The sequence below is a fragment of the Coturnix japonica genome, chromosome 4 (genome assembly GCF_001577835.2).
Source record: "Coturnix japonica isolate 7356 chromosome 4, Coturnix japonica 2.1, whole genome shotgun sequence".
NCBI classification, from domain to species: domain Eukaryota; kingdom Metazoa; phylum Chordata; class Aves; order Galliformes; family Phasianidae; genus Coturnix; species Coturnix japonica.
Window position 1 is genome coordinate 48,739,312 of NC_029519.1, and position 21,592 is coordinate 48,760,903.

General features: G+C 39.2%; 2 long non-coding RNA genes across 5 annotated transcripts in view; one reads left to right on the plus strand and one right to left on the minus strand.

The window, feature by feature from the left end:
• LOC107313567 overlaps window positions 1–9,586 on the plus strand; it is a 62,926-nt gene extending 53,340 nt beyond the window's left edge. For all 4 annotated transcript variants that reach the window (XR_001555060.1, XR_001555064.1, XR_001555063.1 and 1 more), the window contains 2 exons: window positions 5,175–8,605; window positions 9,473–9,586. This is a non-coding gene — a long non-coding RNA (uncharacterized LOC107313567). The remainder of the gene's footprint in view (window positions 1–5,174; window positions 8,606–9,472) is intronic.
• Window positions 1–21,592, minus strand: part of LOC107313568 — an 86,489-nt gene that overhangs the window by 41,285 nt on the left and 23,612 nt on the right. The window lies entirely within an intron of this gene.

Below are 21,592 nucleotides of genomic sequence, written 5' to 3' on the forward strand. Positions count from 1 at the left end.
GGGCAACAAAACTGGTGAGGGGTCTGGAGCACAAGTCTTATGAGGAACAGCTCAGGGAGCTGGGATTGTTTAGCCTGGAGGAGACTCAGGGGAGACCTCATTGCACTTTACAAGTTCCTGAAGGGAGATTGTGATGAGGAGGGGTTTGGCCTCTTCTCCCAGGCAATAAACAGGACCCAAGGAAATGGCCACAAGTTGTATCAAATGAGGTTTAGACTGGACATAAGAAGGAACTTTTTCTCTCAGAGTGGTCAGGCACCGGAATGGCTGCCCAGGGAGGTGGTGGAGTTGCCATCCCCGGCAGTGTTCAAGAGGCATCTGGATAGGGAGCTAGGATATATGGTTTAGTGGTTTTCTGTAGGTCTGGTAAAGGGTTGACAGTTGGACTAGATGATCTCATAGGTCCTTTCCAACCTCATCACTCTATGATTCTATGATTCTATGATACTAGAGGTGGAAAAGTCTAGACTGGTTCTCTGCATCATGTATGTGGACAAGTAAGTGGAGTCTCTACAGAAGTAACATCTGCATGGTGCTATGTTGTGCTGCTCTTCACCTTCCTGGGTTTAGCAGGTCCCTGTCTCAAGGGTCTACCCACTGCACTACACTACATCCTGCACCTACTGAGCCCTGCAGACAGCCTATCCAGCCACATACATGTAACAGGTTGAGTTAGGATTTCTTTGTACTGTTAGTGAGAGAGATAAATGTCTGTGGAGGCACAATTTGGCTGTGCTGAGCTGCTTTCTGGTAGGTCGTTTGTGTACCAAAGAGATAGGACCTGGGGCTTGTAGATGCTCACCTAGGGATTAGCCAAGAGTCACAATGAGGCCGGATGAACATGGTACAGCAAGTTTGATTTGTGTACATATTAAAAGACAGAATGTTGCAGCTTTTCTGTTAAATTGAATTCTGCAGTTACCATCTAATTTTAAGAGTTGAAGCACTGTGCATCATGTTTTGTCTGCACTTAAAACTGTTGTCAAGTCACTGTAATTCCAGGGAACTCCATAGAGCTTCTTCTCTTCTTTAATTAGGTTGAGAAGTAACCACCTAAATGCAGCTGACTGCCACCTACAAAACCGTGTCTCAGTTCTGCAAAAAGTAATTTCAGAATGTGAAGCAAAAAACTCCTCTCACTTACAATAAATGTGCTATCAGAGAATATCAGCAGCTCAGCTCGTTTCAGTCAAATACCACGTATCTGCTTAGAAATAGTTTGTGTTGGGACACATGCTAGTCAAAATGTAGTCTGAGCTTTCCTGTTCCTTTCAGCTTTGCCAATAATGGACGTACTGGAAATTCCTCAATTCCAAAACATCCCTCCTAGAGCCCTGTGTTGCATTTGCGCACAACAGAGACTGAGCTTCCAGTTTCCTCCTTTTTACTTTACACTGCCCCCTTCAAAGCTATTCTATGGTAAAAAACATTAAGAAAACCTTGCTATTGTTCCAGTATGTAATCAGAGAGATAATCTACCTAAAATTCTGCCTTCTTTCCAGTTAAATCCTCAGTCATTTCTTGTTTTTTTGTTTTTTTTTGTTTTGTTTTTTTTTTTTCCCACTGACTTTTTTTTTCTTTTTGTTTTAGTTTTTGTTTCAAATTAGAGAAAACATTAAAAAGGAAGAGTTTAGGAAATTCAGTATGTGTTAGGAGAGTTAACTTTGAACACTTATGTATCTAGAGCTACAGTTGCAACTGTAACAGCTAAAATACAAGTCACTGATAAGGGCTTTGTATGGGCAAAACAATTCAATCCTCTATTTTTTTCAGCTCCCAGGTTGGCTGACCACAGGGCAGGCTGGCAGTGCTGTAAAGGCCCATTCAGTGGCCAGCAGTGTTAAGCCTTGCTCTGCCAGCGGCATTCCATATGGGATCCGTTATGAGAAGGGCTGTATGGAGAGGGGGAGGAACAGGGCTGGGGGTTACTTAGGCAACGGTCATGCCAGATCATAAATGGCAAATTGTTTTAGAGAAATGATTTGGTGTGAGATCTAGCACTGAACGAGGGTAACAGAAAATTTATTTTTCTTGATAGAAAAAAAGCAATGACAAAAAAAGTTGAAATAAATAGGAGTAGTTGTACTATAGCATACATCGTCCCTCCCCATCTTAGACCTACCACATGTGTGATTTACAGCTGAAGCTTCCACAGCGAAGTGGGAGACATGAGCATCCATCAGCTTTATTGAAAGTGCATCCAAACTCCTGAAAAGATTCTAAACAAATTTCATCCCACAACTCATAACTAAAATAGCCAAAGGAGCAGCTTTAGTAAATGTGTCATACCATAGATGACAAAGGGAAAATACTAAGCTAGCATCACATTTCTCTTCAATGTCTGTGTGTAATACAAGGCTCTGAGGGTGCATGCAATGTCACCTGTTTACAGGGAACGTGTTACCAGGCTGGTGAAAGGCACATATGTTCACTGAGCGACTCTGCTGTATCTCAGTTTGAAGAATGGAGATTGGTTGGTGCTGGCCAGGAACAAGGTGACAGTGATCTGTGAGTCTTGGAGGAGCTAGGTAGCTAGCTGGAAGTGAAAAGATAATTTTTTTTTAATAGGAAACTGGGCATGGTAGGCAGGCACGCACTATTGAGAAGGGCTACCTACTTGGATCAATCCAGTATTTACTGCATTCAGCAAACAACTCTGGGAACAAAGAATGTGAGGCTTTAGATCTGCTGCTACTTTTTCCACATTACCAGTTGGACTTAATTTCAAGGGTCACAGAAATACAGGTATTTCTAGACCTACAAACTATTAGGTAGGACTTTATTATTATTATTATTATTATTATTATTATTATTATTATTATTATTATTATTATTATTATTATTATTATTATTATTATTAGCTCACAGTTGGCAGTGGTTTTGCAATACACTACTGCATTTATGGCCTCAGATCTATCTGGATGGCAGCATTCTTTGGTATGCTGCTTACTCACCATAACATGGAGCATCTGCCATGATTTCTACATATTTTTCATTTTCTTCTTTAGCTTAAACCCCCAGGCCATTATTTCCTTCTGGTCCTGGTGAACCACAGTGTGTAAGAACATAATCTGGTTTGTTTTTCTATCAGATGTCCTATTGCCTTTTCTTTACTAACAGGCAACTAAAGAGCACAAGCCTCAATCTCACACGGAATTTGCTTGGAAAAGCAGTTTGCTCTTACCATAATTACAAAGAACAAGTGTTTTTTGAAGACAATGAATCTTTAGAAAAGATTCTGAGACTGAGAAAAGGTTTTAAGATACTGACAATTTCCATTCCACTTTAAAACAAGTCCATTTTTCTCAGTTTGCAATTATGAGATATAAATATAAACTTAATTGCCTAACTGCAGAAGATATGGGTTTCTGATTGCATAACTCACAACAATATACAAAAGCAAGCAGTCCAGACAGAACCACAGTATGGGGTGTCCAACATCTCAGAGCCTGATACTTTCATCTGCTTCTCTTCAGAAAGTATCAGGCTCTGAGACATTGGAGACCCCATGCTGTGGTCTGCAGGATGTGGATGTCCACAGAAGTGCTTCCAGAGCCCCACCAGACAGGATACTTATCCATGTAAGTGGGTTGGATGAACTTGCTTGCCTCTGCCGAGGCTGCTCTAAGCTCTTGTGTAACCATGCACTGCCTTCCAGCTGGAAGCTGTAAACAGACAGCTGAGAGGTCAGGAGAAGCCCTTTGCAGTAACGAAGTGCTTCTCAGTAGTAGTGCAGGTACACTGAACCCACCCTCTGCAGTGGATGCTTACAAAGCAGCACCAAAATAATGTTGGATTATTTTTGTTCACCTTAGGATTTTCCAGGAGGAAATTCTAGTGTTTGTTATGCAGTTTAGCTCGTTCACTTCCCATTTTTAAAAGATATTTTTTTCTTTATAATAAAAATATGTTAAACACCTTTTCCATGAACTCAGTTTTCTATGACTAGTGAAGTTTCAGAGCTCCCATCTTGCCCAAGAGTATGGGTATCTTGGCTTTGAATTGCATTTCCCAGATCATTTCATGTCATTTAATTTATCCCTGGGCAATGATCTCTCCAGATCCCTTTCATAGCAGAGCTTCTCTGATGTGAAAGTCAATTTTTTCCCCTTATGTCAGTTTTCCTACTGATGGGATTGGCCTTAACTAGCACAGCCAGTATAGAAATAGCCAGTACTTAAAAAAAAATGGAGTAGGAAAAAGAAATCAGATGACTGCATGCCAAGGAAGAACTTTTTGGAAGTTCAGATCTCTGATTTGTAGTCTGGGCCTGTTCCTAATTTATGAAAGCCACTTCATCATTCTAGAAATAACCTCTTTTTAAAACCAAACTCCTCAATCCAACACTGAATGTTGACTTTATGTTGGCAATAATAGCAGCCTTTCTGAAACTGTCGTTTTGGTGACTGAAGATGTCAAAATTAACATAAAAAACTTATCCTGCAATAGGGAACAGCTTTACACATTTTAAAACAGATTTATACTGCTTTGGGGGAAGGATTTTAAGCAAATTACTTATTAGAACATCAGATTAAGATGTCATAGTAATTTAAGATCATAATGAACCAGCTTCAGCTCATTAAGAATTAGCTACATCCCTCCAATGGAATAACCAGAAGAACAGGTACCTCTAGAGTGCTCCCCATGATATGAACGGAACATTTGCACATGGGAGAAATATATTTCCATTCAGTAGAGAAAGGTGAAATAAGCAGCTTAAGGCCAAGTGCCCAAGTTAATGTTAGGTGAGCTGAATCCTGCTCTGGTTCTGTGGCATTTTTTGAAGTAATAATTTCTACTGAAATCATTAGTAGAAGTGTCAGCCCTAAACTGGGATATAAAGCAGAGGGCTGAAGACAGCTACTTTTGACATGGTGTAAAATGAAGTTTCTGGCTATTGGCAGCATGTAAATAAAAAGAATCCACTTAATCATGTTCTTATATATATATGAATATGTGATCATGAACTATGAGTCAGAGCCAATGTACAAAATTCAAACTCTGCAAAACCTCATGGTTTTTGCTGTGCTACAGTTTTTTTTCAGTACTGCAGAGGAATATGGCTTCTATTACAAATCAAACGTTCTGAAGGGCAGTGCTTTGCTCCAGACTGTTGAGATTAATTCTGTAGATATTCTACCTGTACTCCTCATCTATCTCCCATGTCTTTTCAGACTGAGAAGCAGGCGATGTACAAAAGCCATGTGAAAGTAGTGTGAAGATGCAGTCCTGCCCTAGCATCCAGCCCAGGGACAAGTGGTGTGGTAGCTGCGTTCCTGCTGGGATGTGCCGCTGGACAGCATGATTCCCTGTGCTGGCCCCACAAACGCATTCCTGCTGCTCTGCCAGCCAGCTGTGGGCACAGGGCCCAGGCTGTGATTTGTGGCAAGGAGATTTTGCTTTGACAGCCCAATGTCACTTTGTTTTTACATAATCAGCCCTTTTTGTTATGATCTGCTGGCTTCGGATAACAGCAGCGAAAAACGTTTCCAAGTGGAAGTGGCACTCTGGGTAAGGACCAAGACAGAATACATTCAAAGAAACCAAATATTTCTTGCTTTTTGTAATCACCTGCAATAAAGTGCTGCAAGTGTTTGCTGATAGCATGCTCTGCAGGCAGGATGGAGTGACAGAGAATGGGGAGAGGGTTCTGTTGTGCTTTAAACAAGCCTCTGGTTCAAAGACAGATCTGCCAGCAGCAGAAAGTGAGATAAATATCCACAGCCTGAAGGACTGGAGGGGAATTCACACAGTCCTGCACCAGGCTTTGTTCAGAGAAACTCTCCATCTGAATGAACAGCAGGAGCAGGAGCAGGAGAGATCTCAGAGCTGGGAAAACAACAGAGCTGAAGACAACACAAACTTAACGTAACAGACATTGGAATAACGCACCATACTTGGGAACAGGCAGACAGAGAAGTTTCTGAGGTGTTTTTCTAAATGTCTTCAAAATATTGAACACAAATTACACCAGTGAGAGATCTTAGCTATAAAAGCAAATGGGGCTGCTTTATGTACTAGGAGAAGCAACCAAAATAATAAGAAAATAAGAGTACTCTAGATGAAAGACTGAGTGCCATGACATACTGTGTTGAGGGCAATAACAGAGCTGACACATCCTACAGAGGCAGCCAGAGGGGCATCACTTTCCAGTCCTCAGCTCATACAGGAGATTTTTATATTTTTCTCTATGCTCCTTTTGCTCAGAGAGAATGGAATCTGGAGTCCAAAGAATGACAGCCAACCCACCCTAGTGCATACTTGAACAGCTCTTCCAAGAGAAAAACATTTACTCAAGTTTGCCAGACAGTGAAAGAATCACTTATTGTCTGCCTTGAACCCTTTCCTACACTACCATCACTTTTTTTTCCGATCATTTCCAAAATATCTTTATTCTCTTCTGCAGTCAATACCCAAAAAGCTTTGAGCAAGTTGGACAAAATTTGGCCACACAAGGAATACCAAAATGAGAACCAGTGGGGTGATATGGCTGCAGTCTCTGCTACTGGATCCACAATCAGCTGAACCACTTCTACCTTCTTGTCCTGTACATGCAGTGTAATTGGCCTGGTTGCTCCAAGAAAAGGCAGCAGCACCGAATTACTGCATTGTATAAAGGTGCTTATAGCATGGCATAAGCATGCTTATGCTCACTTTTTTTTCTAGTGTAGGTTTCAAGTAAGCCATTTGCTCAAATAGGTCTATTAACTTTAAAGTGCCTAAGGCTAAAACTGTATTATGGGAGGCAAGCTTTGGGGGATGCAGCCCAAAACATCTGAGAAGGGCTTCTGGAGTCCTCTGCCACTGACTGATTTTTGAGCATCACTGGTGGGAAAGTAATTAAGTAAGTAAAAGCAAGCAGCATACCCTCATCTGACTGAGCAGCATGTTACTTTGAATGCACAGACCCACCTAATTTCTTGGGCTTGTTAGAAGAGCTCTTGGTTTCAGCCAATATGAAACCAGAATACAACCCACTCCTTCCTCTTCTATTAACTTTGAATAGTCACATTTTGCCAAGTCTCTGCTGGGGCATCAGGGGATCAGATGCCCTGAAAGCTACTGTGGGACCATGTCTCTGCATGGCACTGGATTCTTTTATGCCTAACAGCAATTCTCAGCCCAGCAGGGATAGTTAATCAAGCAAACAGTTTTAGCAGACCCCTAAGTGCAGCCCATAATTACCTATACCTGTTTCAGATGAGCTCCCTCCAGCTAAGGAATAATACTGTGTTCTAGTTGCAAATAAAAGTTTGACCTTATCTGGAATAAAAAATGAACATCTTCAGAAAACACCAATGAAGAAAAAAAGAAAATGATTTGAAAAGAACAGAATTAAATTAATGGAAATAAAATTTTGGGTAACTGCTGGAAGTAAAATAATATCTTAGCAATATGTACTAAACTGTGGCAAAACCTCCTAAGGAAAGTGAATGATGGAGTTCCAGGGTCTGAAGAATCACAGTTGCTTCAGGCAAAGCTTCAGGAAAGACATGACTGGGGAACAGCATGGGCTGGCTGTAGAAGTGCAGGGACAGAACATGGCCAAGAATTTTTGCTCAGACGTTTGCAATGATGCAAGTACACTGTACATGGAAATGCACATGGAACATACAGCTGACCTGTTTTAAAAGCTGTGCATATTTTTATTTAAACTAATGGGAATTTTACAGCTTAAAATAACATTAAGCCGTCAGGGGACACCAGTGAATCTGGCTGATTTTTTCTGTCTCATCTCCAGAAAACAACCCCTTAACAGCTCTTCAAACATACAGATATGATTTTGACATTTCTGTAAGTTAGAACATGATTATTACAAGATATCTCTCATTTGAAATCCTGTTTAAAAGAAAAAGAAAGCAGTCTTCTCTAGTTTTACAGTTATTTCTAATATCTAGTTCTATTAGGTAGAGACAGGAAATGAGACAAAAATGCAAAACATTTATCACTTTCTTTCTGGTGGGCAATGAGAAAGTATTTTCTGATCTGCAGTTGTCTGGGGAATCCCTTTTCCAGTAGAGATTTTGAGCACAATATTATCACAAGTTATAGGCTGATCTGGGAAAGCATAGCAGTTCTGTCAATTGGGAACAGCTCCCTCTCCAGCCTGCCATCCATTACCCGGCAATGCCTGTCCACTGCTTTTCATGCCAGAGAGCTGTTTGAGTGACAACTGAAATAATAACATCTGTGCCAAGGTCAGGATGTGATGCGCCATTCCCTATGGAGCCTGACACGTGTTGTTTTCTGACAGCCATCTGAAAGAACTGAAGACACTATGAAAGGCTACAGTTTTTAATTAAAAATCATAATGGTCCCTTGCTATACTGTGATACAAAATGGACTTGCAAACTTTCACTGCAATATTCCTTGGACCATACAAAATACTGTACTGTATTGATGTCTGTTGAAATTCAAGGACTGTGATGAGTGAAAATCCATTGAACCTGTTTCATATGACATTCAGACACTCAACTCCATGTACAGTGAGAAGCAGTGGAGAACTGAGGGCTGTGTCCTAGTGGAGCAAGTGCTGGAACAAGAAGCACGGTGTCGTCTTCCCTGGAGAGCTTCTTCCCAGGCCTGTGGAAAACACCTGTTGAAGGTAAGCAGGATTGTTTCACAGACACCAATACAAACATCCATTCCTCTTTTTAACACAGGATACAGGGGCTCCAGCCACTTTGACCACAGTGCTCAGAGTCAACCAGCTCTCGAGGCACCAGCCATTAGGCCTTGCTGACAGATTCGTTTCACTATTTGCATCTTACTACCACACTCCAGATACCCTGAAGGACTCAAAAAGAGACATGGAGTAAGAAACAGCCAGGGCTACTGACCTTCCTCTTCTGTTCATGTGGGCTTTCCCATTCACTGTAAATGTTTGCTTTCACCATATCAGTTCCCTTTGCACAATAAACCTCTTCCATTATTTCCCCCAGTGTTTCACAGTACACACTTGAAAGGCTTAGATTGCTGCACAAGTTGGGAGATAAAGATCTCACATAGAGCTGTGCAGACAGCTGGGGGACTAGAGGGAAACTACTCTCTTAGTCCCACATCCTCTTACCTGCGAAGCTACTAGCTATGTTGATTACATTTAAAAGAGCTTTAGAATCAAAGTGAAATTCCTTTTTGTCTTTATTTGCTTGAAGAATAAAAAACTTGAGAGCAGGATGATATTTCTTTCAGTTTAAGACAAGAAAAAAAAAAACCACAACAAAAAGTCAATTGGTGATAAATTTTAACACATTACCTCTTACTCCAAAGAAAGGGAATAAATTAGTGAGCTCTATTAACTGGAAAGGATAGGCAGACCATGGAGATACAGCAGCCTTGAGAAATCAAAAGGAAAATCTGTCTTGCTCTGCTGAATTGCCTTCTGAAACACAAAAGCCAAAATGCTGTGATCTTCATGAAGTTTGGGCCTTCTGATAACACATGGATTCTCCTTGTATTCCTTCATTTGCAGAGAATCAAAGCAACACTGTGGCAAAACATGGAATCAAGTGATAGGACATCCCTGCTATGCAAACTGTGTTCATCAGATATCTGGTCCAATAAAATTTCTTGGATGCAATGTAAATAGTTGTGATGGAAGCTAAATCTTTCATTTGCTCTTTATATTTACTGCCTTTTCTTTAGTTTAGTTTTCCTCTCTTTTCTTCCTTTGCAACTGTCAAGGAAGCATCTGTGAGTTTTATTAAACAAATGTTACACATTAAAAACCCATTGCTGTCAGCCAGAAAGGAAAATGGCATCTTATTTGAAAACAATATGTAATTGTTACTGCTGCCTGTTATGAGTTACACCCTTGAAAAATGATGAGGACTTATTTAGTAGCAACTGATGCTGAGGAAAAGCACTGAAACTAAAGCAGAAAACTGTTGCATTATCTTTGGGAAACAGAATACTTGGTTTCAAACAACATAGTACAAATGCCCAGAATATTTTCATCTTAGATGTGTTTATAGTCACTTCAAAGAGGAAGAGCAAGAAAAGTTTTCCATGACACTTTTGTCTGCCCATCTCAGTGTTACAACCAGTGAATGCTCACCATGGCCAACTGCACTGAAGTTCTATAGAAGAGCTGTGCCACAGGGCAAATATCCTGGCCATCACTCATATTTCATTTCACACGCAGCCCCTGGGACAGTGATGGGGACTCAAGTCTTGATTTGCCATTGCTTCTATTAGCACTAACTGATTTTATTAGCAGGCCTCATGCAAATATGACAAGAGCACGCCCACAGGTGCAACACTGATATATTATGTCTAAAGCATAACTTTTACTTTAATTGATACCCTTAACATGTATACTGCTGATATACAGCAACCTCTGCTTTTTTTTGTTGTTGTTGTTGTTGTTTTTGTTTTCATCTGGATATATTTTTTGTTTTCCTTTTTATTTTTCTTCTCTCTTATTTTATTGTTATTCTACTTACTTTGTTTTGTGTTGTATTTTTTTTTATGCTATGCACAATTCAGATTAGTGCTGGCAAATTGTCACAAAGCAAATCAGGAGACAACAACAATGCAGAAACCACTTGCAACATTTAACATTCTGCACGTGATCAAAGCCCCTCTCAGCAGGACTTTAACCACTTTAGTTCACAGTTACCTACTGTTTATTCAACACATATTTCATACCATAGGATCTAAATTTTCCAACCCACTTCAGGAAAAACATATAAGAATACCTGTATGATAAATTGTGGAATGATTTTCTAAAAACTGGATGAGACAGTACATAAAGAATTGTGGGGGCTAGTGTAAAGCTTTTTTCAGTGCTATTAATTCAAGTGGGATAAGAACATAATTCAGAAAAAGTAAAAGCCCTTATCCCAGCAGAGGTTAGTTTTTAATTACAAAAACAGCAACATATCCAGTATTTACAGGATAACAGAGGTCTGAAAGAAGCTAAGAGTTTTAGGCACACCTCCACAGCTCTATTATCATCGTATCACTACAAGTATCCTTTTAAATAGGTCTACTGAACTTTCTCATATTTCTTTAAAAGTTACAACTCAATTTGCAATTGTAACTTTTTAAAATTCTAATTCATTATTATTTTTTAAAAATCTGATCTTGGAATGATGTAATTTTTCTCATGAGTTGCTCAAATTATTGAAATTCTAAAATGTGGTTAAGTGAAATGCTTCTATTTCCTTTCTTCCCTCCAGCTTCAACAAGCTGATTCCCATGGTGATTATCACAGAATCACCAATGTCGGAAAAGACCGACAAGATCACCCAGTCCAACCATCCACCCATCACCAATAGTTCTCACTAAACCATGTCCCTCAACACAATGTCCAAACGTTCCTTGAACACCTCCAGGGTTAGTGACTCCACCACCTCCCTGGGCAGCCCATTGCACTGCCTGAGCACTCTTTCAGGCTGAAGTCTCACAGAAATCTTTTCTCAGGGAAAGTGTTGGGCATGCCCTGGGCAGAATTAAGGCGCATCATCTAAGCAGAAAAAGTCCCCTTTACTTTTCATACTGCAGCCTTGACAGCCTTGAAACGGAGAAATCTCTCTGGTATTGAACTCCAAGACTATACTGCAGAGGCTGCAGTGTGCTTCTTGTTGCGACTTCAGTGACAGACTCTTTAGCCAAACCAAATTTCAAAAGCCTGAAAGCCAAGATCCTAGGCTTTCTTTGGCAAGAAAATTAGCTAATGCATCCATCATGTATAACAATTGGCTGTGAAGAATTTGCCAGTGCCCTCCCTCTGGTGAGAATTTTCAATATCTGCAGTACAGCAGTTGATGTCATTACACCATTTAGATAGTAAAACTGGTGCAGTTTTTTCTTATTAAGACTGATTTATCATTACTAGAGCTTAAAGATGGCTGAACCCTGTGCCTAAAGGATTACCACTCATTGGCAGCTGGGATTACAGACCCCTTCCTGGGCACCCAGCACGCCACAGGTTGCCTATGTTTATGCAGACAGCAGAGCAATCACAGAGAAAAGCTCAGTTTCTCACCTTCTCCAAGAAATTTGTGAAACAGAGATTTTATCCCCAATGTGCAAAGTACTTTGCAGAGGTCCAGTACAGACACCTCATCACCTCTGCCATAACACCTCATAGCCCCTTGTTAGCTCTTCCCTTTTTATGATTTTGCAGGTAAAAAGGTTCACCCTGTTTAAATACCCCAAATGTTACCAACAAGGAAATATCAAAGTGTACAAGAAAACACTCAAATATTAAAACAGATGCCTGTGTTCACCTTGGGGATAAGCAAGCTACAATACAGGGCTCAACTCTGCTCCACTTTCACTTAATGGCAAGGCAAAGCAGTCCCAGCTCAGCGGCAGATTTCTGAGTTCACACCAGGCTTGAGGAGACGAGCGCTTGTCCAAGGATTATCATCAGGCCCCTCACCATCATGTTTTCACTTGCTCCAGGTGGGCTCAGTCTCATCAGCAATTCCCCAGACTTCAATTTGGAAGAAACATTTTCATGTTTGACCTTGTATCTCCAACGTAATGTGTCCTACCTCACCCACAGTGGGTGAGCCCCCAGTTTTTGTTTCTGCATTCACTTCACTGCTTTTATGAAACTGCCTCAACAAATACGGGTGACTGATTGATAAGGGCTGAACTTTCTTTCACCCTCAGCTGCTCCAATCTGAATTTTTAAAACCCCCCTGGGCAGAACAAATACAGAAGGCATTACTGACAATTTTCAAATCATTCACAGATTTTTCTTGTGTAAAAACTGAGAAAGCCAGAATTTTATCTGAACCTGATCCAACTGCTGAAGGCTTCGTGTATGCAGAGACTCCTTATCTTTCCTGTGAAGGAGGGGAGAACTCCGGGTGGTGGCCACAGCACTGCTCAAAAGAACTAAACATGTTCTCCCTATCCACTAACAGAAGCCATTCCAGGGCTAAATAAATTGATGTCCAATTATTACATCTGCACATAATAATGGGTGCAATGAAATAGTTTGTGGTGCACAGCTAAAGCAATGGGTGTCCCAATATCTTATTTAGAAAACTTCTACATTTCTAATGAATCATTAAATATTTGATGACCTGATTTTGGGAACAGAATCTTCAAGGTCAAGTAAGGATTAAAAGTGAGACAAACAAAGACATAATACAAAAAGCAACTGGATAGCCAGTTCCTGAGTAAGGCGTTAGAAGTGACAGACTGAAGTCTGAGAGACAGTGTCTGAGAAAGGCAGCAAAGAGCCAGAAGTACAGGGCCACCTTGACAAGAAAAGACCTGGCACATTCTTGGTCTGCTGTGGTTTGTGATTATTTCTATCGTATCTGAGTAAAAACAAAAAGGAAAAAAGAAAAGCCAAAAGTTATTTCAGTGTAAGCATGTTAAATAACTGGCATCGTTCCTGAAAACTTCTAAAATTAGTTGTAGCTCCACACATGTTGGCTGGGTTACAGTATCCTGTAAAATTAGACATCTCTAATAGGAGTGTTGACAAGCTCCTCACTGTAGCAACAAAGTGGTACCCACTCAGAGAATGAAGCAAAGTTCCTGGGAAGTAATTAAAGAACATTTTGGTCAGCTTGTGATGCAAATATGATTTTTTCAGGTTATTCAGAAATAAAATGGAAACCCACAGAACATCAGCAAGAAGGACTAAAGTAACAAGGCTGACTGATGTTCGTCCAAATGAGCCTGAAAAGAAAAGATGGGAGGAGATAGGAGGATTTAAAAGAAATGGTACAGGAAACATCTCCCTCTTCTGTTTGTTTTCAGTCTTTGTATTTTTACAATCTGCTGATGGAGTCAAAACTAACCCACCTTTTCATTAACCTCAACTCCTTCTCCTTCATTTAGGAAAAAAATAAAAAAATTTTTAAAAATACACTAATTATTACTTCAGATACACGTTTTTCTGGTGCAGAACCTTGTTAAAGAACAGCATTTGCATACTGAAATGTGCTATTTTTGCTAGTCTTCAGTTACATTCTGTCAAGCCAAGCCTTTTTACATTATTTTTAATGATGTTACACATAGTTCATCATATAGAACATCTCCAGTTCTAATTACTGTGAATTAAATTTAAGCAATTTCAGTGAAATCAGCAGAGATCATCTAGTTTTCCACTGGTTTATCTAGAGCAAAAACATTGCTTATATGTAATCTAGCTGCCCAAGTTCACTAATGACTCTATGGAATTTAGAAAAGCATTCCCACCAGCTAAACAAAATACATCCTATTTTCTGCTCAAAACCAAGACTTGAAAAATCAGGAGGCATAGAGGGAGGAGAAGCCAAGTCTCTCTTTTCTTTGTCCTTGAAGGGCTTCAGTCTCGCCCTTCCCAAGTATTACACATGCAGACATAATTCAGTAAGGGAGAGTTTGGAGAATTTCTGAAGGAAATACACTGAAACAATTAACTGATACATTGTTAGGGGTTCTTGGAATTCAAAGGCAGAAGGCTGAAAAATTAAGAGGTGTAAAGTAGATACAGTCACAAGATGTGAAGCAAGTAAAGTCATTTTAAATCACTTCTATCACTTTTTGTATGAACTGATGTTTAAAACAGTACTGGTTAACGACAATGTTAATTAACAACACAGCATATTTTCTAATGTACCCTAGAATCTCTAATTAGTTCTTAACCAACTTGACTGCTGTATTCAGAGTTTAAATAAACTCTGCTGGTAAATGGGGAAATCAGATAGTCCAAGCGTTGGCTGCATGAACATTCTTGCAATAGCTTCTGTTTCCAGTTGCTTCATTGAGTTTTCTATTTCATGAACTATTGTGAGAGAAAATCATGTGATAAAGGTGTAACTCAGCAATGTGCCAGCAAATAGCTTATCCTCTGACCACCAGTACTTCAAGAAGCAGGCATCTCAATGAAATCAGATTCCTGGGGAGTCTGTGGCACCAGACATACCAGAAAGAGAGCCATTAAACCTTGTTATATACCATGACCAAGATAAAGGAATTTTTTTTTTACCTAGGCAGGGCTTGTGATTAATATTCTGCTCTTGTGCTTAGCCTGTTGAAGCCTCGGTGTGCTTTTGTTTATGATCTGATTCTTGTTACACACTGTAAGGGAAACAGTTGATCACAGCCTGAACCTCTGATTAACCATCTGATGCAAGCAATGAGTCGATTAACCATCTGATGCAAGCAATGAGTCGGCTGCAGGAGCACAGGTGAAGGTAATTCAGCTGTGCTCCCAGAAGGGGTGGAGCTTGGCTCCACCTCTCCCAGATCCCATTTAAGGGCTGACCACTACTACAGTAGCATTTCTTTCTGGAGATTGTTCCTTTGTGGAGTTTTTGTGGTGAGCCTTGACATCAGCAAGCACCTATCTTGAAGGCCTCAGAGTTGGTGAGTGTTTTTTCTTAGTTATCCTCTAGCTATTTGTTTCTATCTATATTTGTACTATTCCAACCATACAAATACCATACTTGCATTATTTCCATACAAACACATGCAACTAACTCAAGTTGTGTGGTTATCTCTGGTATGAAATGGAGGGGAGATAAAATATTGGAGATTCATGCTTTGTTTTCAACATGGGAAAAAAAAAAACAAACAACTAAACAACAAGCTGAAACATCAGAACTAATGCATACATTGCTATATATATTTATGTAACTACAAATTAATAACTATATCAATATGTTTCTATAATTATCTAGTTTATTTGAGGAAAACCTTAAATGATAAATTCCTTATGTGATAGGATAGGGTTGTCCAGGTTCAGCTGGTTAAAAGGCTCCCAAGATCAATTAGGTTTTACTTAACTTCTTAGTGTTTCATTAAGTTAGTTGGAAGTACAGCTGAATGACACAGCATTTAGCTTTGCAACTGGTGGCAGTAGTCACAGCTTTATTAAATACTTCACCATCAATCTTTAATCATGACATACATACATATATAAAAACAACAAAACCCAACCTCTTAACATCCTTAGAAGATTAGGAGAAAAGAAGGCTCTGTTAAGACATATGGCAAGTAATCTTTTCTTGCAAAACAGCACACTTAAACACAGCTCTAATACCATGTGTTAAGGGATAGTGTCTTTTTTATACAATGCATTTAAAAAAACCTCTCTGGAAGCAACTGGTATACAACTTGAACTGCAGCATCAGGGTTGCAACATGTAATTTGACTACAAGGAATTGAAATGAAAAGGCAGGAAAGGAGATAAAATTCCATGAATTAAAACTGTGATTTCCCAAACAATATTCTTAACTGTTAACATAAGTTGGAAATTTGTGGAATGTAATTAATAAAAAAGTAAATGAGAATGCCTGCTGCACTGAGATGTCTCTCCATCAACACACAAGGAAATAGACAGGCATCAGAATTGATGAAATGGGCACCTATTCTAGGCTGGAACAAGAAATGAAACCATAGATTTAGTTACTGTAAAGATCCTGTAATCTTGTGTTTGCGTTGGGTTTTGTTTTTTTTTTCCTTCATTTCTTGATTCAATTATGTAATCAACCTGTTGAGATATCTGTGCACTGTATACAAAAAAATAGAAAGTTTTATTTTTGCACCCATCACCAAAAAATACCTATAGAAGCTACTATTCTTTGCTACTTCAATGTGCTTAGAAGTCACCATCCAGCAAGTGGACAAAGACTGTATTTTCAAATAACTTTGCTTTTATCTTGACTAAATCCTCTGCTCATAGTGTTTGTAATAATCCTAGTTCTGTGCAAACAGGCTGAAGGAGGCATGCAGGGGAATCCACTGGCAAAATAATGGCAACATGTCAGTACAGTAATCTATTTATTAATATTTTGCTGTTGTGTATTTGAAAAGGTCAGATGCAAATAAAACTGCCAAGATATGATATTCCTCTGAGAGGAATAAAATGGTTTTATGTATCTCAGCTTTGCCAAAAAACTATGGGAATGAGAGCTTCATTTTGTGAATAAAGATGTAGGCACAAATACTGCATCAAGCAGGGTGAAGACCACCCTTGGGCAGCGTGTTTAGAAGGAAAGTGGTGAAAGGTTGGGGGTTTGCTTTGTTTAGCAGAACATTTGGGTGTGTATAACAGGCCTGTCTAAACAGAATTGGTGTGTCTGATGGCTGATCCAATATTCTGAGGAGGTCCTCTATTCAGAACTTGTTTTCCTTTCACACTTACCCTACTTTGTGTATTGTGCTAGATTATACTGGTTTCATAAGTGGCAGTCACAGTAACTGTCCATCTGGATATGTTTTGAGGCTCTATAAAGTTTTAACAACTGTAAAGGGGAAAAAATAATGAAGTATGCAGCCAGTCTGAAGTGGTTATCTAGAGACAACCTACTGTTGCCAGGAATGCACAAAGGACACTTCATGTTCCATGTAAAATGTATTCAGATCTGTAGTCCTAATAATACAGCAAGAAGTTTTCTCTTGTGACAGAAGAGATTATCTTCCTATATTTATAACCCTTTAATGCATGAAAATAGTTAGAATAACAATATTAAAATTATAGTAATGCATTTCAACATCTAATCTTGATTCGGGGCATGTGTAACTGAACCACATACTTGATTAACTCTTGCACTTGTCCTATTGTTTGCTTTTTAATAAGCAAGATTTATGCTTCTCAGTGTCCTTTAAGATATTGGCCTGTAAGAATTTATTCATATGCTATTCAATATGGAATGCCAATCAGTTCTCATAATCTTTGTACACACTTGTTTCCTCACATGTAAAAAGTTCTCCATTTTGGATTTTCAGCATTCAATAATTCTTTTATTTAACAAGAATCTACAGCATGAGTTTAAGTTTTGTGTATTTTCATGACAAAAAACAGTTCTTAGCAATGAAATAAATGTGATATATGCAGTCAGACTGCATCAGTGACTATTTGGGGGAAAAAAAATATAGCTTTAACAGGTCTTCTGTTCTATGCTACTAGTATTTGGTACTTGGTGCAATTCTGCATGCTAACATAATTCCAGTTGCTCCTGATCTTTTCAACAAATGTTAAGTTCTCAGACTTCACTGGTTGAGGAGTAAAATCTCAAATCCCAAAGAGGTGAGATTTCCCAATAGAATCACCAGCACCTTATGGCAAGTGGCAAGAAAATATATAATGTTCACTTGTTTCAAAGTAGTGCCTGCACAGAGATACATTCTGGCAAATGCACCAATAACCTGCAAATCTAAAATCTAGATACAGTAAGATTTTGCTTTGGGAAAAAGAAAAATAATTCACAGGTGAACTTACCCTTTCAACCATGGACTCTTCTCAGCAATGACAGATGATCTGTTTTAAAACATCTCGCTAGAGAAGACATGGTTCTGCAAATAAACTGCTCAGGTGCATATTGTGAAGTTCTGGAGTAGGCCTTTTTAAGTCACTGAGATTTAGACAGATCATCTTTATGCTTAAAAAGTAGGATCGTACTTGTATCAGGTTCAAAGGGACAAATCAGGACACTGGGATTATGACTCAGCAAACTACATCATGTGAAGACAGCATAGTATAATCTACAAACTTCATTAGCTATTTCCTGTTTTATCATGATAGCATGTCCAATTGGATCTGGAAGCTGGGCCTGCATTGTCTCTGCTCACAGAGCAGAGCTAAAGACCACAGCATGTGCCAGGGAGGGTCCCCATGGTGCAAGCTTTCACTCAGCTCCAAATCACACTATCTCCAGGCTGGCTTACATTTGGGCTTTCACTTTGCTCCTGATGTTTTGATGAATATGTAGAAGAGAAGCCAAATCACACGAGACTGTCTCATTCTGATATATCAAGCAGATAGTTACACTTAGTCTCTTGAGCAAACCAATACCTAAGCTGAGAATACTGCCAGAATTCCTTGCACAGCAGCTGATATCATGCTGGAAATTGCAAGCATAATTTAAACCTGTCTTGTTCAATATGCAGCTTTTTATTATTATTACTATAATTATTATTAGTAGTAATTATCCTCTGGTTACCCCAGCTAGGCTAATTTTTTATTTTTATTTTTTTTTCTTTTTCTTCCCCCACCATTTGTAAGAGAAGATTAAACCTTGTAGGGCTGGAGAGAATCCCTTCATCTAGAGGAAGGGGAAAAAAAGTGCTCCATAACCATCATAAGGCAGATGATGTTAGAACAGTGAAGACTTTCCCTGTGGCTCTCTAGTACCCATCTGCAATAAATTCACATGGGGATTTGGAGGAAATAAAGGCCTCAGGTACCAAGCAGGTTCAGTGGGTTAGAAAGCTGTACAGTATGGTTAACAGCAAATCTTTGTTTTATCCATCCTGACAGGCTCTGCTGTATCATACAGGTATATATTTTTTTTAAGGCAATATTATAAATTGCTGTCAGGCCATCAGCATTCTGACAGATTTCCAAAGCATTTCTTTACTTGCCAAAGTTCCACAGTCCCAGGTTGCTGTATAAGCCACTCCCAAAATGAGGCATGCAGCACTGTACAGCACCCTCATTCAGGGTGAGATTTTAAGAAAGGAGCTGGCCCCAAGAGTTCTGGCTTAAGGACTCCAAGAGACTTTTATTAAGATCACCTCTAGCAATAGTTTGTATTAGCAAAATAAGCCAACATTTTTCTTAGATGTTTTTCTGTTCATTATTCACTTAGGGAAGACTAATAAATTAATTTAGCTAGTAAGATAATAAGTTAATGTGCTACACATGGTATGGTGACTTCAATCTAAATTATTCATGCATGTCTACAAATTAAAAACAGATTAATCCTCCTATTTAAACAAGACTTACTGGTTCAATTTTATACATAGTGGAACCATTATTAAGGCTTTTTGCCTAAGGCCAAATTACAGGTTCTCTGTCAGAACCCTGGATTAAGGCGAAAGTCCATCAGGGGCTTTCATAGGACCATCTTTCAGCTGAGAACAACTGGTGCATGACATGTGCTTGCCCTGCCTCCTCCTTTGCCTTGTACAGCCCAATACCATTGTATCAAAGAATCATAGAATCACAAGATTGGGAAGATCTGCAAGATCATCTAGTCCAACTGTCTTCCCATTATCATTGCTACCACAAGCCACTAAACCATATCTCATAGCTCCTCATCCAGATGCTTCTTGAACACTGTCAGGGATGGTGACTCCACCACCTCCCTGGGCAGCCATTCCAGTGCCTGACCACTATCTGAGAGAAAAAGTTTTTCCTTATGTCTAATCTAAACCTCCTCTGGAGCAACCCGTGGCCGTTTTCTCGGGTCCTGTTTGTTGGCCAAACCCCTCCTCAGCACAGCTTTCACCTTTCTTCTCTTTTCGGTGAATTAATTTCAAAAAAATATTATAGATGAAATAGAATTAAGTTCAGTCTTTATTTTGTGAGAATCATATTCGCTTCCAGAAGCTGAAAGTACCGGCTTTACCAGCTAGCAATAAAACTGAAGTCCTGATATTTGAAAACAGTATCTCAAAGTCACACAAAGTTGCTTACTCTGTACCACGGTAATGTTGCAATGCTATTCTGTTGCCCTGCTTTGCTAAAGGTTACAAGATTAAAACTAGATCCATGCTAAATGATTTGAAGTAAAACAGGCCCTTTATTCTCAGACCATCTCAAGGGCTTTTGCAAGTGGGAGGAAACCAAGTGCCAGCAAATGGATCTAGGAGGGCATGACCTAAGGATAAGGTTAAGTGGTATAATAATCTCCATGCTGAACTTGATGCTGTATAGCAGCTTCCCTGATGTGCTTGGTCACAAGGTGAATCACTGTGAGCCAACCTCACAGATTTTCTGCCCAAAATCACTTAACATTTGGGATTCTGTCAAACACAGGAACTCCCACCTAAAACATTTTCTACCTACTGAAGACTACTTTCCTTCAGGCTGTACTCACTGATAACCTTATCATATTTCTCATTCACTTTGGTGCACTGTTCTATATTTACTGCTCTGATATTTGCTTCCAAAAGCTACTTTTCAGATACAAAAATTTAATGAATAGTGCTAAAGCTGACATGCATATCATGGAAGCCCAACCTGAGCATTAACTTTTGTTCTATACAACCCCTCTAAATCTAAAACATCTCTTAGACTTTCCTCTTTGAGAATCAAAAAGTTAATGCATGAGTTCCCTTTGTTTGTCATTGATGTCACAGGATAGAATGATCTGGCTGATGAACTATTTCTTTTTAGATATTGTTGAATGGGCATATTGATCACATTTTTTGGTTGGTTGTTTTTAATCTGCCTTGGAAGAAAGATAAAACTAGCTAATGATTTGCAGAGTTTCTGTTTTAACGGCGTCCTTCTTGTTATGACCAAAGGCAACACTCTCCACAGACCTCATTAAGGGAAAATGTCTCAATGTCCGGCTCTCAGAGACATTACGCACATCTTCCCTTTGCAGAAAAAAAAATAGCTGAGCTAAATTTGGAATTTATCTGAAGTAAGAAAGAGACTCTAAGCTGCAAGAAGTATCCATGAGGAATTATTCCCTGATGGCTTGGGAAGGATTTGTTTCTGACATGTTCCAGCTCAACCCAACCACACACTTGAGGTACAACTGTGTTAGAGAAGTTTTTTTTTTGTTTGTTGTTTTATTTTATTTTTTTTTTCTTGCTTAGGAAGGATAACACCAGCTTACTCAAACTGAAACATGATGGCATTTCAGTATGCAGAGAAGAAATGGTCATCTGTTAA